We start from the raw sequence: 14,343 nt of genomic DNA on the forward strand, positions 1-14,343 counted from the left end.
TCCAAAGGTGGCTTGCTGCTCTGACCCCCACTCCCACACCTCCATAAGTAATGGAGGTGCTATGCTGAAGAGGGAATGAATTCCTCTAAAACCAATACATCCCTTCAAAGCCTTGCATCTCCTCTACTTTCTTATGGCTTAGGTAGATTTGCATCTCATGAAACACAAATTCTAGGACAACACACATCTTACCTGACCAAGTGACTCCCCAGCACTTAAAGTAGTACCTGTGCCTTGAATTTATGTGAGTGGACCACCCATCTTCTTCCTCAAAGATGTCCCAGCAAAGCTTTGCCCAGCATCTTGAAGCAGAGGCAAGTCTTCATATATTAACATTATATCATCAATGTAATGGGCCCATTCTGTGTAGAAGAAGAACAGGGACAGGTCTCAGGCTACCATCTACTGTGGGGCTATTAAAGCACTTGAGAGATTTATTATTGTCCCTCTCACACAAAGGCAAATTGACTTTAGTTATCAGAAACCTCTACTTGTCAAAGTATTTTCCATGAACCTTCTTGAAGATGAAGCATTTTTGTAAGAAGACATTTTACCAAAGCATCAGATAATTTTCTGAAAATGAGAAAAGACTTAAAATGGCCACTGTTAAATATTTGATGTTTGTTATAATGTAATTGAAAGGGAATTGGGTTATTTCTGTTATAGATTTTAAAATTATGATATAACATCATACCAGAACATATCAAATTTTAGGACTTTCTTACATATATACCCTAAAGAAAGTTTAGCGTCATTTCTTATTTGATAATGATATTTAACACATATGAAAAGTTACATGGTTGTGAAAACTTAGCTCTTTTAATAGAGAAGACTCAGTTTTCTTAAATAATTTAAAAACCTGATAAAGACAAAATATAGAAATTTTGCTCTTAGGCAGATTATACTAAAAGTAAAGAAAAGCCTTTGTTTACAATTTCCTTTTAAGAGCAGACCTAAGAAAATTAAGAGAAAAAGCCGAATTCTAATATTGTACCAAAGTATTTTCAATATTAATATTCCTCTTTTCCTTTTTAACTTCAATAAACCTATTGTAATTTTAGCTTGACAACATATAAAATTCCTTTTTCAATGTTCTTTATCCACAAACCTTATTTGTCATTTTTTTCCTAAAACCCTGCAACAAGTATTATTTTACTTTAGAACAAAATTACTTTTTTCTTTTCACCAGAAGCCAAACAACCAACCCACAAACCAAACAAAATCTGTGTTCTTCATAGCTTTTCTCATGTTAAAAAAATTCTATTTTTAACCTATTTTTCACATTTAGTCATTTTCTTTCAGCTTTAATGTTTCTAATAGTTTTATAAAATGCTTAGTTTTATAAATCAATTTTGCTAATATTATGAAGGTAGAAAAACATCATATATATATATATTATATATATATATATATATATAATACATCTATAGATATACAGAAACAGGTATAGACAGACACAAACAGAAGCCCTATAGCTTTCATTCCAAAACTTTAGCCATGCATCAACAACACACATGACTAAAGCTTTTTACGGATATTTGTGATTTCATGGAAGCTATGGACTAGATTTCTGGGCAAGGGAACTTCTATAGAAGTCTATATTTTATTATTATTGTTTTTTTTTTTTGCCATTTCTTGGGCTGCTCCCGCGGCATATGGGAGGTTCCCAGGCTAGGGGTCTAATCGGAGCTGTAGCTGCCAACCTATGCCAGAGCCACAGCAACACCGGATCCGAGCCGCATCTGCGACCTACACCACAGCTCATGGCAACGCCGGATCGTTAACCCACTGAGCAAGGCCAGGGATCGAACCCGCAACCTCATGGTTCCTAGTTGGATTTGTTAACCACTGCGCCACGAGGGGAACTCCCAGAAGTATATATTTTAAAAAGCCTCTCCCCCCTTTTTTCTTTAGTCTCAGTGGGCAATGTTTTTGTTATCTCCTGGGGTGTATACATTTCAAAGACATGATAAGATTTAACAACTTCAAGAGACACAGAAAGAATCCAAATTTCCTCTTAGGTGTTTTGAAGTAATCATTATTTAAAAATTTTCCTTGTATAAGGGGTATTTTCTCTGTTTCCTCAGCGATCACCACAACATCCTCCTCTTCATTCTCATCACCTTACCAGAGATTTCACTTTTTAGTAGTCTAATCAGGTTTTGTCACAAGTGCCTGGATCTTAATCCACAGGAATTTTTGCTCTCCTAGCTTTGCAAAATAGCCTGCTAAAGTCTCTAATTTATAATCCTCCTCTTCTACCTTGTCTGCTATCCCAGAGTAGTGGACAACTGCATGCCCTTCTCTAATCTTAGGTCTCTTAACTTTCTAATTTCAGTTTCAGCCTCTAGTTGGGCATGTGTCCAGTTGAAGTGTCCAGTTTCTTTGTCACAGTGCACTATGCACAGTTCCTCAAACAGATGCATTACAGTATCTTCAAGGTATCCCTCTACTTACATAGCAGTCCACAAGCATCTAACATATAAGAGTCATTCCTCCCTACATGGAGGTCAATGCCCAACTTGAGATTTCCACCAAGGATCCCTCTATCTCATAACTCATTTATCCGGTCTCCTGTCTAGCTTACCAACTGTTGCTCTGCAGCCCCAGGAGCTTCCCAGGTATAACCTCAAATCAGCCCCCATATTCAGAAGGCAAGGAAAGACCAAAATAAAGAGGCTGATTACTCCAAATGGTAGATGGCAGATTTAATTAGCAAGTGGACTTACTTACAAGGCTTGTTTTGGATGGCCACAAGATGAGTACATTCTGCAGCCACCTGTCAAATCATAAAAATGTATATATAGAACTTAACTGGGTCTGTCACAGATACCATTTTTATAGTATCAACATCATATTTCTATTTTAAAGCTGTATCCTTGGGGAGGCTTCTGGAAGTGGGTAAGAAAAAATGCAATGGATATTCAAAGTAGAGAGAAAGGAATAGAAAGCTTCCAATGGTCCAGGACCAGCCCCTATGTTAAATTGTGGTCAATCTTCTTGATGGCCTTCCTGAATAGAGCTCACAAAAATGAGGATAAAAGATGGTAGATAAATACCCTAGATCCTACAGCATTCCAGAGGCTCTGATCTGTTGCTCATGATAGTAAATTTCTCATTAACTCAACTGAATTGGCTACCTGGTATCACCTGGTGAATACACTGTTTACATTCAACTTATTTTCTCAAGGTCTTTTTTTTTTTTCTGGAAGTATCCAGATAGGAAAAATAATGGCACATTTAAGGAAATGAAAGATGCACTGCATGTTTGGATGTACAGTAGAAGGGAGATTATTGGTCAAAATTGTGCTGATGAAAACAAAGGCAAGATATTGAAGGTTTTATAACCACTTTAAATTGTTTGGATTTTATCCTAAGGACAAGAGAAAACCATGTGAAGCTTTTATAAAAGAGATCATCTTGATGAGAATTGTTTGAATACGATAATACTTACTGTGTGGTGGTATAAGTGAGGATATTCAAACCAGAAGGAGGGAATCAAGTTCGGAAGTTGTTGAATTAATTCAGGTAGAAAAAGTGACCTGGATTCAGCTCATAACAATGAGCTTGAGAAGAATCAAATAAATGTTTTAGAAGATAGAGCTGACATGGTTTGATAAGAAGTAAGGAGAACAGAGTAAGATTAGATGTTTATAACAAATCAATGAAACAGCTAATGTTCTAAATACCTTACAAATCAGTAACATGTATACACACACACAATGACAACAGCCAATGTTCTGAATACCTTACAAATCAGTAACACGTATACACACACACAATGACAAGAGCCATAACAACTAACTTGATTTAAAATGTGCAAGAGTGGAGTTCCTGTCATGGCACAGTGGAAACGCATCCGACTAGGAACCATGAGGTTGTGGGTTTGATCCCTGACCTCGCTCAGTGGGTTAAGGATTTGGGGTTGCCATGAGCTGTGGTGTGGGTCACAGACACTGCTCAGATCCCGTGTGGCTGTGGATGTGGTATAGGCTGGCAATTGTAGCTTCAATTTAACCCCTAGCCTGGGAACCTCCATATGCCGTGGGTATAGCCCTAAAAAGCAATATATATATATATATATACAGGAGTAAGTCATTTGTAATAGATTAAATATACAAACACAGCACAATATAAATCTCAGTACTGAAATATACAATACCTTAAAATAAAAATAAATACCTATTTTTTCTTCAATCAGCCAAAATCCATTTTTTGAAAGGTAGTTCCTAGTGAAGTTAGTTACTCATGTAAAGAATGCTCCTCTATCCCATTGTTTTTAGTATATAGTCTCTGAAAGCATTTGGCAATGTATATTGATAAACTTACACATACACATACCCTTTCAGACCTTGGGATTTCAAAGAAATAATCATAAGTTTGTCAAACTTTTATGTAAAAGGATACTCAGAATTATTTTTACAGTAAAAAGAAAAGCCCAGAAACAACCTAATATCTAATAATACTTGATTGGTTAAAACTTAATATTATGTACGTATGACACAATATTAGGCTGCCATTAGTATTTTCAAGGAGTATTTAACAATATAAAAGATTCTGCAAAACAATTATATATTTTAGCCACATTACTTTGATTTGTGTAATATTAAAGTAAATAAGATCTTTTAAACTATCTCTTTAAATTATGGGACTGGAGAAGTAACCAGAACTCCTGTAGAATATAGATGAATTCACTTAGAATGACTTTCTATAAATAATTAACTGCTCAGATGCTGCCTTGTGCTTCCTTTTACAAGGTATAAGCTAACCAACCTATAGGAAGGGCCAGTTCAGAGGGTGCTTTTTTTGTTTGTTTTTCTTTTTCGGCCATACCTGCGGCATATGGAAGTTGTGACGCCAGTGACTGGATCTCACCCAGAGCTGAGACCTACACCACAGCTGTAGCAATGCCAGGTCCTGAACCAGCTGGACTGGGGATGGAACTGGCACTTCCACAGAGACAAGCAGGATCATTACCCACTGTGCTGCAGCGGGAACTCCCTGTAGAGTGCTTTTTGATCTTTATGCAGAGAATTTATCCGTAATGAAAGTTCTAAGTCTGACATATTTAATATTGCTGGAGATTTTCCAAGGGAATCTCAGCCAAATGTATTGCAAATTTGTTATTCACCATCCAGAGCAACTAGAACATTTCTACTCATAAATTCTGAATTTAGTCAATAGAAATGATCACTGAGTAATTTACAGCCCCTGATCTTTTAGTGCTACTTGATATCCAGACAGCTTATCTAACATTGCTTGAAAGAGATAGTTCATTTAGGACAGATATACTAGTAATTTTTGCCATCTAGTTTTATAACTATAATTCCCTAGCATTCTCAACCTATTGGTGCTAAACTTTATTTCATCCTTTCTTCTTTGTTTGCTTGCTTTTGCTTATGTTCAAGGAATAAAATCTACTTCCATGAACATAAATCATTGTTATGAAAAAAAATACACTCTCCTTTCAAAGATAATGCAAAGCTCTGAAATAGTTATCAGTTGGAACTATCTTAGTCACTATTAAGTCCCAAAGTTCACCTTCCTTTTCAAATTCCCCAGAATCTTTCATATGCTAAATCAAGTTTCCAATATTCCAGAGAGAAAAAAGTGGCATACTTTTCCCATTCACTCATTCATTCATTCAACAAATATTTATGGATTACTTTCCATGATCTACCCCAATGATAATGAGTACTTGCCTTCATATAGCTGAATAACTAAGAGGAAAATCAAAAATTTAAATAAGTTCTAAATCATTAATTAATTACCATTAATACATAGTCATAATTATACTGATATCAGTTATGTATCAATAGCAACTAATTCAAAATTTATGAATTAATATATTAATTAATAATATATAATTAATATAAAATCTCTGAGCTTCTGTTCTATGACTGTACAAATTCACTCTTTACCTTCCCATTTAAAAAACAAAGAGGAGTTCCCCTCATCACACAGCAGAAACGAATCAGACTAGGAACCATGAGGTTGTGAATTTGATCCCTGGCCTCACTAAGGATCTGGCATTGCTGTGAGCTGTGGTGTAGATCGCAGACACTGGCTCAGATCTGGCATTGCTGTGGCTGTGGTGCAGGCTGGTGGCTACAGCTCCGATTAGACCCCTAGCCTGGGAACCTCCATATGTCACGGGTGCAGCCATAAAAGGACAAAATACAAAAAAAAAAAAAAAAGAAAGAAACAAACCACACACACACAAAGAAATGAATCATATTAATGGTTTTTAAGAGAATTTTTAATAGGACAAAATCATTTCAACTTCTCAGGTTCTATATAGTCAAATCGTGACTGCTTTTAAACGAAGGCCCAGTATAAATTTGTGTCCCCATGACTCCCTAACTGATTTTTCATCCAGTTTTTCTTTCTTAAAACAGCAACAACGTTTAATTTGAACTTCCTTCTGAGGAGAATAAACTTTTTTTTAAAGAAAGTTTTAAGTATCTATTCCACCTACTAGAGTGTAAGATTTTGAAATTTTGGACCATAATGTTTAAATTTTAATATTCACTCTTTTCCTGTATTAGGCACCCAATACATGTTATTGAATTAACAGATGCATAAAAACGTATAAAATTAAGATGAGTATTTGTGTATACATGTGTGTGTTAGTATTACAGAGAGGGAAGAATTTTATACGGGCCCAGATATATGTATTTCTAACAAGTCTTTAACTCAACACACTCCCTAAGAAAGCAGAATTATTGGTGTAAAACCCTTTTCTTCAACTCTGATATTTGTCACTCAGATTGTTAGTTCCCTCTAGCCCTGATTTCATGACATTGAGGGAGACATTGAAAGCCAACTCCCCAATTTGGGGCTTAGTCTTGGATGTCTATGTGCACCGTAATAGGACTTCAATGTTAGGAGGATAACTGATCTGTTTTTATATCCTAGCCTCATTTACTATCACCTCTGTTCTCCAAGATACATTACCTAGCCTGTTTGAAACTTAATTTTCCTGACCTCAGAATGAAGATATTACCTCCCTAATATGGTAATATAACAGTATATACATAAAACACCCACCACAGATATTTATTTAATAGACAACATAAGATACTGTAAATATTATATCTTATTCATTTTCCACCCTTACTTTTCACCAGCCTACTTAGAGAGTGTGTGGTTTAGTGGATTAGAGTCTGGACTTTGAGTTAGACAAAATGAACTCAAATCTTGGCTCCATTGTGGTGAGTTAATTTTTCTAAACTTCAGTATCCTAATCTGTAACACGGGGTTTCAAAGTTATCCCAGGGACTAAATATATAACATATTTAAATTGTGCTCTCAAGTGCGACTCATGTTGTACTTATACTCAAAAAATATATATTCTTAGATTGCTCTGAGACAACATTTTAAGAGAGACCCTATATTGGATCCAATGTTCTCTCCTTGATGCCGGCATTATTTCCTGTACCTACATAGAGAGTGGACATATTTCCTTACCAAGAGCAGTACATTTCAAGCACTGATGACTAGGACCATGTATATCCCCACTCATGATGCATAATGCAAGGGGAATGTCATTCCAATGGAATTATTATTATTAGTTTTTGACTTAAATTTCAGAACTGAGAGCAATTATCAGGAACCCTGTTCCTGCCTGTGTGACAGTCTGAAGTACATATGCAATCCATGTGACCACTGGCTCGCATGTCGTTTGCACTATAAAAAGTATTCTGTTTGCTTCAAGTTCTGAGTAACACTTTTAAGTTTTTGGAAAGCTTGATTAGCTAAAACAAGCCTGGCTGAAATGGAATATGGCAGGGTTGCACAGATTCTGTCAGGATATATTTTTTTAAAGATTGTGGAAAAAACTGCCAAATCTAGTCCATCTGTTCACATGTGAGTTCTTCAATATTAATAGGCTGGGCAATTGGGAGATTTATTTAATTAATTTTCATGGCTAGTGCATCAGGTAACAACAATTATCTTTATTCTTATCATAGGAGTGCTTCTGTTTTAAAATTAGTTAAATTTATGTTAGAAACATGATTTTTAAATGATATTGGTACCCTGGCAAATAAGCAGTATTATGATGTTACCAATCACCGTGAAGCAAGCTAATCAATAAAAGAAAATCAGAAATAGTCTGAGTGAGACCTGACTAGACCAAGCACATATTTCTTAGAACCTTCATCTTGGAGTCACATCTATAGAACTGATTTATGTAGATTGTTTTAGTGCCTGGAAGTTACATGGTAAGAAATGAGGTCAGTGAGAGTAAAGAGTCATGAGTTCTAACCATCCTTACTATTTCTTACCTATCTGATATGAATGAAATATTTAATTTTTTGTAAAATGAGGATAAAAAGTACTATAAGAGGCCACTTAACATGGGCATAAATGTGCCTAGTACATAGTATACACTCAATAAATATTTGTTGAATTGTCAAATAAAATGATGTCTATTACATATGCCTTCCCTGTACAGTTCTTCATGAATGGAATAAGTACTATATGAATATAATTTTCTTTCTCTTTTTAAGATAGATTATAACAGGAAAATGGATAAATAGATATATAGATAAATGGAAGGAAAAGACTGAAAGATATCTTTTTCTTCACAGTATCTCCTCTAATTACTGAAATTAAAATTCCACCAATAGAACTGCTTTAATTGAGTTTTGAAATCATTCCACCAACTGTGTATGTTTTAATGGAAAAAGAATTAGAATTTATTGGATGACTAATTGTATGACACAAAGTGAATCTGGTACATTATCTGATTTTTTTCAATCAACTTTCAAAAATTTTTTATGAGGTAGTTATTATTACACTACTTTACGAATTTTTAAAACCTCATGAGACTGAAATGTACTGTCTTGCCCACATGCCACCAGTACTGGGAGAACCTAACACAGAAACATGAACTGGCTCCGAATATATGTGCACCTTCTTAATCTATCATGCTATCCCATGGTGAAAACAAAATCATTGGGAAATAGTGAAATTTTGTCTATTGTCAATGAACACTTTGGTAGCATTAATTCAAGAAGATAAAAATAATAGACTTCTAGAAGAATGGACTGTGGAAAGGAAATAAAATACTTCATATACTTTCCTTCAGGTTAAGTCGCTAAATCACTTTCTTTGTCACTACTTCTTCACTCTTCTCCTTTGGAGCTTTTTAAGGATTCTGTGAGCCCTGTTTGGGTTTATATTCGTTAATCTTATTTGTCTATTTGGCTAGACCACAGTACCTAGATGTTGCTGAACAAGTATTCTTTAGATGAGATTAATACTTAAACTGGTAGAGTTTAAGTATGAGTAAAGCAATTATACTCCTTCAAGTGGGTGGGATTCATCCAATCAGTTGAAGGCCTTAAGAGAAAATGACTTGAGGTCTCCTAAGGAGAGTGAATTCCACCTCTAGATTTGAGCTGTAACATCAGCTTTCCCCCCAGTCTCCAGTCTCTCAGCCTGTCCTACAGGTTTTGGACTTGCCAGTTCCCACAACTGCATGAGCATTGTTTAACACATACCATATACATATACACATACATACATACTGCTAGTTCCGTTTTCCTGGAGAACCATGAATAATTCACTAGCTACATGAGTTTTGGCAAGTTATTAAGAATTTCTTTGCCTCGGTTCACTCATCTATTAAATGGAATAATCATATGGACGTTATTTGTACTGAATAAGCTTCTGTATTTTCAGCACATCTAGAACAGAGGAAGGCAAAGATAATTTTTTTTTTAATATCTCAATCCCTTTAAGCATTGTATGATTTGTTCTCCTTCCTGTGCTGTTCTATATGCCAAGTGGGCATTTGTGTACTAATATGTGGGTGAGGGCATGGAGAAAGGGGAATTCTCTGGGGCCAGAGAGGACCTGGCTTTCCTGGAGAAGATTATTAGAAAATGGGCAAAGAGTATATTGATAGCAAAGATGAGGATGAGGAGTTCTAGGGGGTCTCGGACTTGCAATACCTGGTGTTTTTCTCTGTTTTTTTTTTAGCTCTCATTCCATTGTTTCCTTAACTCCCCCCGAATATAATCCATTGCAAGTGAAAAGCAAACAAACAAAAAACAAACAATCCCTCAAGTTACAGATTCTCAACCCAAACAGACTACCTGATTCTCGAAAACCTGAAATGTCTTACTCATCCTTAGCTGTGTACAGAGCTACAGATCAGGGTAATCGGCATATTAAAATTAGATGCCCACACTGGTTTTATTTCCAGGTATAATAGTTTCAAGCACTTTGAAGTAAATAATGGTTGTCTAGAGTACTTAGTGAAGAGTATAAATTCCCTGAGTTAGTTTTCTAATAGTTTCAAAGTCTATTAAGGATCAAGAAGTGGAAAAAAAAAAAAGTCTTAGGTTGCATTTAGGCCCCCAAGAAAGTTACTATCTACTTTTCTTTTTTAAAATAGGAAAATTGATTTTATCATGCTTAAACAGTCTTTCAAATTATCCTTGGTAAAAATCATCTGTCAGTGTGATTATTTGGTGCCTTGTTGAAACTTTCTCCTGGAAACTTGGATATAAAAAAAATTACTTGTCAGCCATACTTTTCCACTTTTTTTGAACCTATGCCAAAATTATGAATTTTTAAAAATTTAATATATAAATTCAATGTATAAATTTTAATATAAAATGTATAAATTTACTTTTTAATAAAAATTGTATGTCTCAGAGATAAAACATGATTTGATAAACATATAGTGAAATGATTTTATAGTCAAGCTAATTAATATACTATCTTCTTACATACTTTTTGTGTGAGATGAGAGCACCTGAAATATACTCAGTATATTTCCAGTATTCATATTAATTCTTTCAGAATGACCATAGTCACAATGCTGTACATTAAATTTCTAGCCTTATTCTTTCTATGTAACTGTAACTTTATACCTACTGACTAAAATCTCCCTATTTCCCATACCATCCCAGCTACTGGTAACTATTATTCTACTGTTTCTGTGAGTTCAAGTGTTTTAGATTCCACACATCAGGAGGATAATGCAGTATTTGTCTTTCCGTGCCTGATTTGTTTCACTTAATATAATATCCTCCAAGTTCATCTGTGTCCCTGCAAATGACAAGAATTTCTTCTTTTTTTAAGGCTGAATAAAATTCCATTGTGTATAATATATCCATCTTTATCCACCCACTGATGAACATTTAATTGATCTCATATCTTGACTATTGTAAATGCTCCTGCAATGATCATGGGAGTACAGATATCTCTTTAAGATGCTTATTTTATTTCCTTTAGATAAATAACCTGAAGCAGAATTTCTGGATCATACATTACTTCCACTTTTAATTTTTTGAAGAACCTCCATACTCTTTTCCATAATGTCTGTACCAATTTAATTCCTGCCAACAATGAACAACGGTTTCTTTTTCTTAACATCCCCTGCAATATTTGTTATCAATTGTCTTCCTGATAATAGCTATTCTAACAGGTGTGAGGTGAGATCACATTGTGGTTTTGATTTGCACTTCCATGATGATTACTGTCTATATCTCCCTTCTTTTCTATAATTTTGCTTTGTACATTTAGGCGCTCCAACTTATTTATTTATTTATTTATTTATTTATTTATTTATGTATTTATTTAGGCCATGTCTGCAGCATGTGGAAATTTCTGGGGCAGTGACTGAACCTATGCCACAGCAGCAACCCAAGCCACTGAAGTGACAGGTGCTACAATTTGGGATGTTTACAAATTTACAATGTTATATACTCTTTTTATGAATTGACTTCTTGTTATTATATAGTGACCTTCTTGGTCTCTTGTTACAGTTTTGATTTAAAGCCTATTTTGCCTAAGTGTAGCTGCCCTGCTCTTTTTTGGTTACAATTGGTATTAAACATCTTCTTCCATTGATTCATTTATGCTGTGTTTCTTTAAAGCTAAAGTCAGTCTTTTGTAAGTAGCATGTTGTTGAATTTTTTTAAAAAAATCTATCCATCCAGGCTGTGTGTTTGTTGTTTTCTATTTTGTAGTTCCTTGTTTCTTCCTTCCTCTCTTATCTTCCTTTAATTTCATAGTTAAAAGTGATTTGTACATTATCATTGTAGTATTATTACAGTATTTTGATTTTGACTATACTCTCCTTTACAGTGAGTTTTATACTTTCACATATTTTGAAATTGTTAGCTAGCGTCTTTTCATTCCAATTTGATGAATTTCTTTTAGAAATACAACTAAGGCAGGTATAATGATGATGAACTTCCACAGTATTTGTTTGTCTAAGAGATTTTAAAAATATCATTTATTTCTAAATAAAGTGTTGCCAGCTATAGTATTCTTGATTGACAGGATTTTTTTTCTCTCATAACATGAATATATCATTCCAGTCTCTCCTGGCCTGTGAAGTTTCTTCTGACCAATCCACTATGTTCTCATGGGGATCCTTTTATATCTGAGAAATTGCTTTCTTTTTGCTGTGATTGAAATCCTTTTTAACTTTTCACAATTTATTAAAATGTTTATCATTTAAGATTCTTTAATATTGAGTGTACTTGAAATTCTTTTGGTTTCTTGGATCTGGATGTTTAGTTACTTCTCTAGACTAAGGAAGTTTTAATTATTTATTTTTTTAATGATTTTAATTTTTTCCATCATAACTGGTTTACAGTGTTCTATTTTCTACTGTACAGCAAAGTGACCCAGTCACACACATATATATATATACATTCTTATTCTCATTATATCCTCTATTATGCTCCATCACAAGTGACCAGATATAGTTCCCAATTCTATATAGCAGGATTTCATTGCCTATCCTTTCCAAATGCAATAGTTTGCATCTATTAACCCCAGATTCCCACTCCCTCCCCCTCCCCCTTGGCAACCACAAATATGTCCTCCAAGTCCATCATGTAGACTTTCTTCACTTTATTTCACTCTTTTTTCTTTATGTCCTCTGACTTGGTAATGAAAATGACTGATTCAAGCTTACTGATTCTTCTGCTTTATTGTGTCTGTTGTTGAAGTTCTCAATAAAAATTTCTAGTTCAAGTCATTGTGTTATCCAGTTCTAGAATTCCTGTTTGATTCTTTTTATCTTGTTTCTATCTCATTGTTGAAATTCTCATGATGTTCATGGATTGTTTCACTGATTTTGTTTAGTTGTCTGTGTTCCCTTGCAGCTTACTATGCTTCTTTGAAATGATTATTTTGAATTTTTGGTCAGGCAGTTCGTGGATTTCCATTTCTTTATGATTAAGGTTTGGCACTTAATTTGCTGCCACGATGATATTCTGTTTCCTGATTATTAGTGTTTCTGTGGTATCTGCACATTTGAAGAAGTAGGTATATTTTTAGGTCTTTACTAACTGGCTTTAGCAGCTAAACCCTTCGCCAATCATCTTGACCAAAGATTCTGAAAGGGCCGCTCAGTCAGGACTTTGGGCAGACTCATATGGTACATGGGCCAGCAGGCGGGCAAGCCTGGTGTCTGAGTTCATAGGAATGGGCCTGAAGCCTGGGTCTACATGGACAGATATGGTACTTGGGTCCAAAGGACAGGTTTGTAAGCTGAGTCCACAGTGACAGGCTTGGGACATAAGTTCATGTCTGTTGGCCTGGATCCTGGTCTGTTGGTGCCTACCTGGTGCCAGGGACCACTGAAGCAAACTTTGACTGGAACCACTGTGTCAAGCCCAGAGACTGGGTCTACAGGAGTGGGCCTGGAGCCTGAGTCTGCAGGGACCAACCTGGCTCTGGGAAGGAACTTGAATCTGAGTCTGTGGAATCTGGCCCGACACTTAGGTGGGTCTGATGGCTTGGTTCATGAGGATGAACTAAGTCCTGATGCTGACCTGCTGCTGGAATCCACTGAGGTAGGCTTAAAGCTGGGATCCATAATAAAGTCTGTTGTCTACTTCATTCTTTCCCCAACGAAGAGGGTATCTTTCTTGTAGCTGAGATGCCCAGGTTTGGGGAAGGGGTGACATGGGTAATGCAAGATTGTTCCCCATACCCTCTTCAATGCATCTTTTCTTATTTCTCTGCTCCTTTCCTCTCTCTCACCTGGAATCCCTAACTCTTGTAAAAGTATTTTTGAGTGTGTATAACTATTCAAATTGATGTTTCTTTGGAGTCAGACACTGGAACTCCAATACCACCACCTTGCTACTGCTGCTTCTCTTGCCTGCAGCTTTAATAGAGCTGATATACCATATCATGGATAGAAAGAAATTACTTAAAAACATGCCTAGTTTCTAAGTATGATCAAACTATATACATCCTTTCTGATTAAGAAGTGATGTGAAAATCAAGTTCTTCTTAAATGAGATATCTGAAGACATAAGTTTCTAAAGATTAAGAAAAAAAAATGCAGGTATCAGTCTT

This window comes from Phacochoerus africanus, chromosome 8, assembly GCF_016906955.1.
Source record: "Phacochoerus africanus isolate WHEZ1 chromosome 8, ROS_Pafr_v1, whole genome shotgun sequence".
Lineage (NCBI taxonomy): Eukaryota > Metazoa > Chordata > Mammalia > Artiodactyla > Suidae > Phacochoerus > Phacochoerus africanus.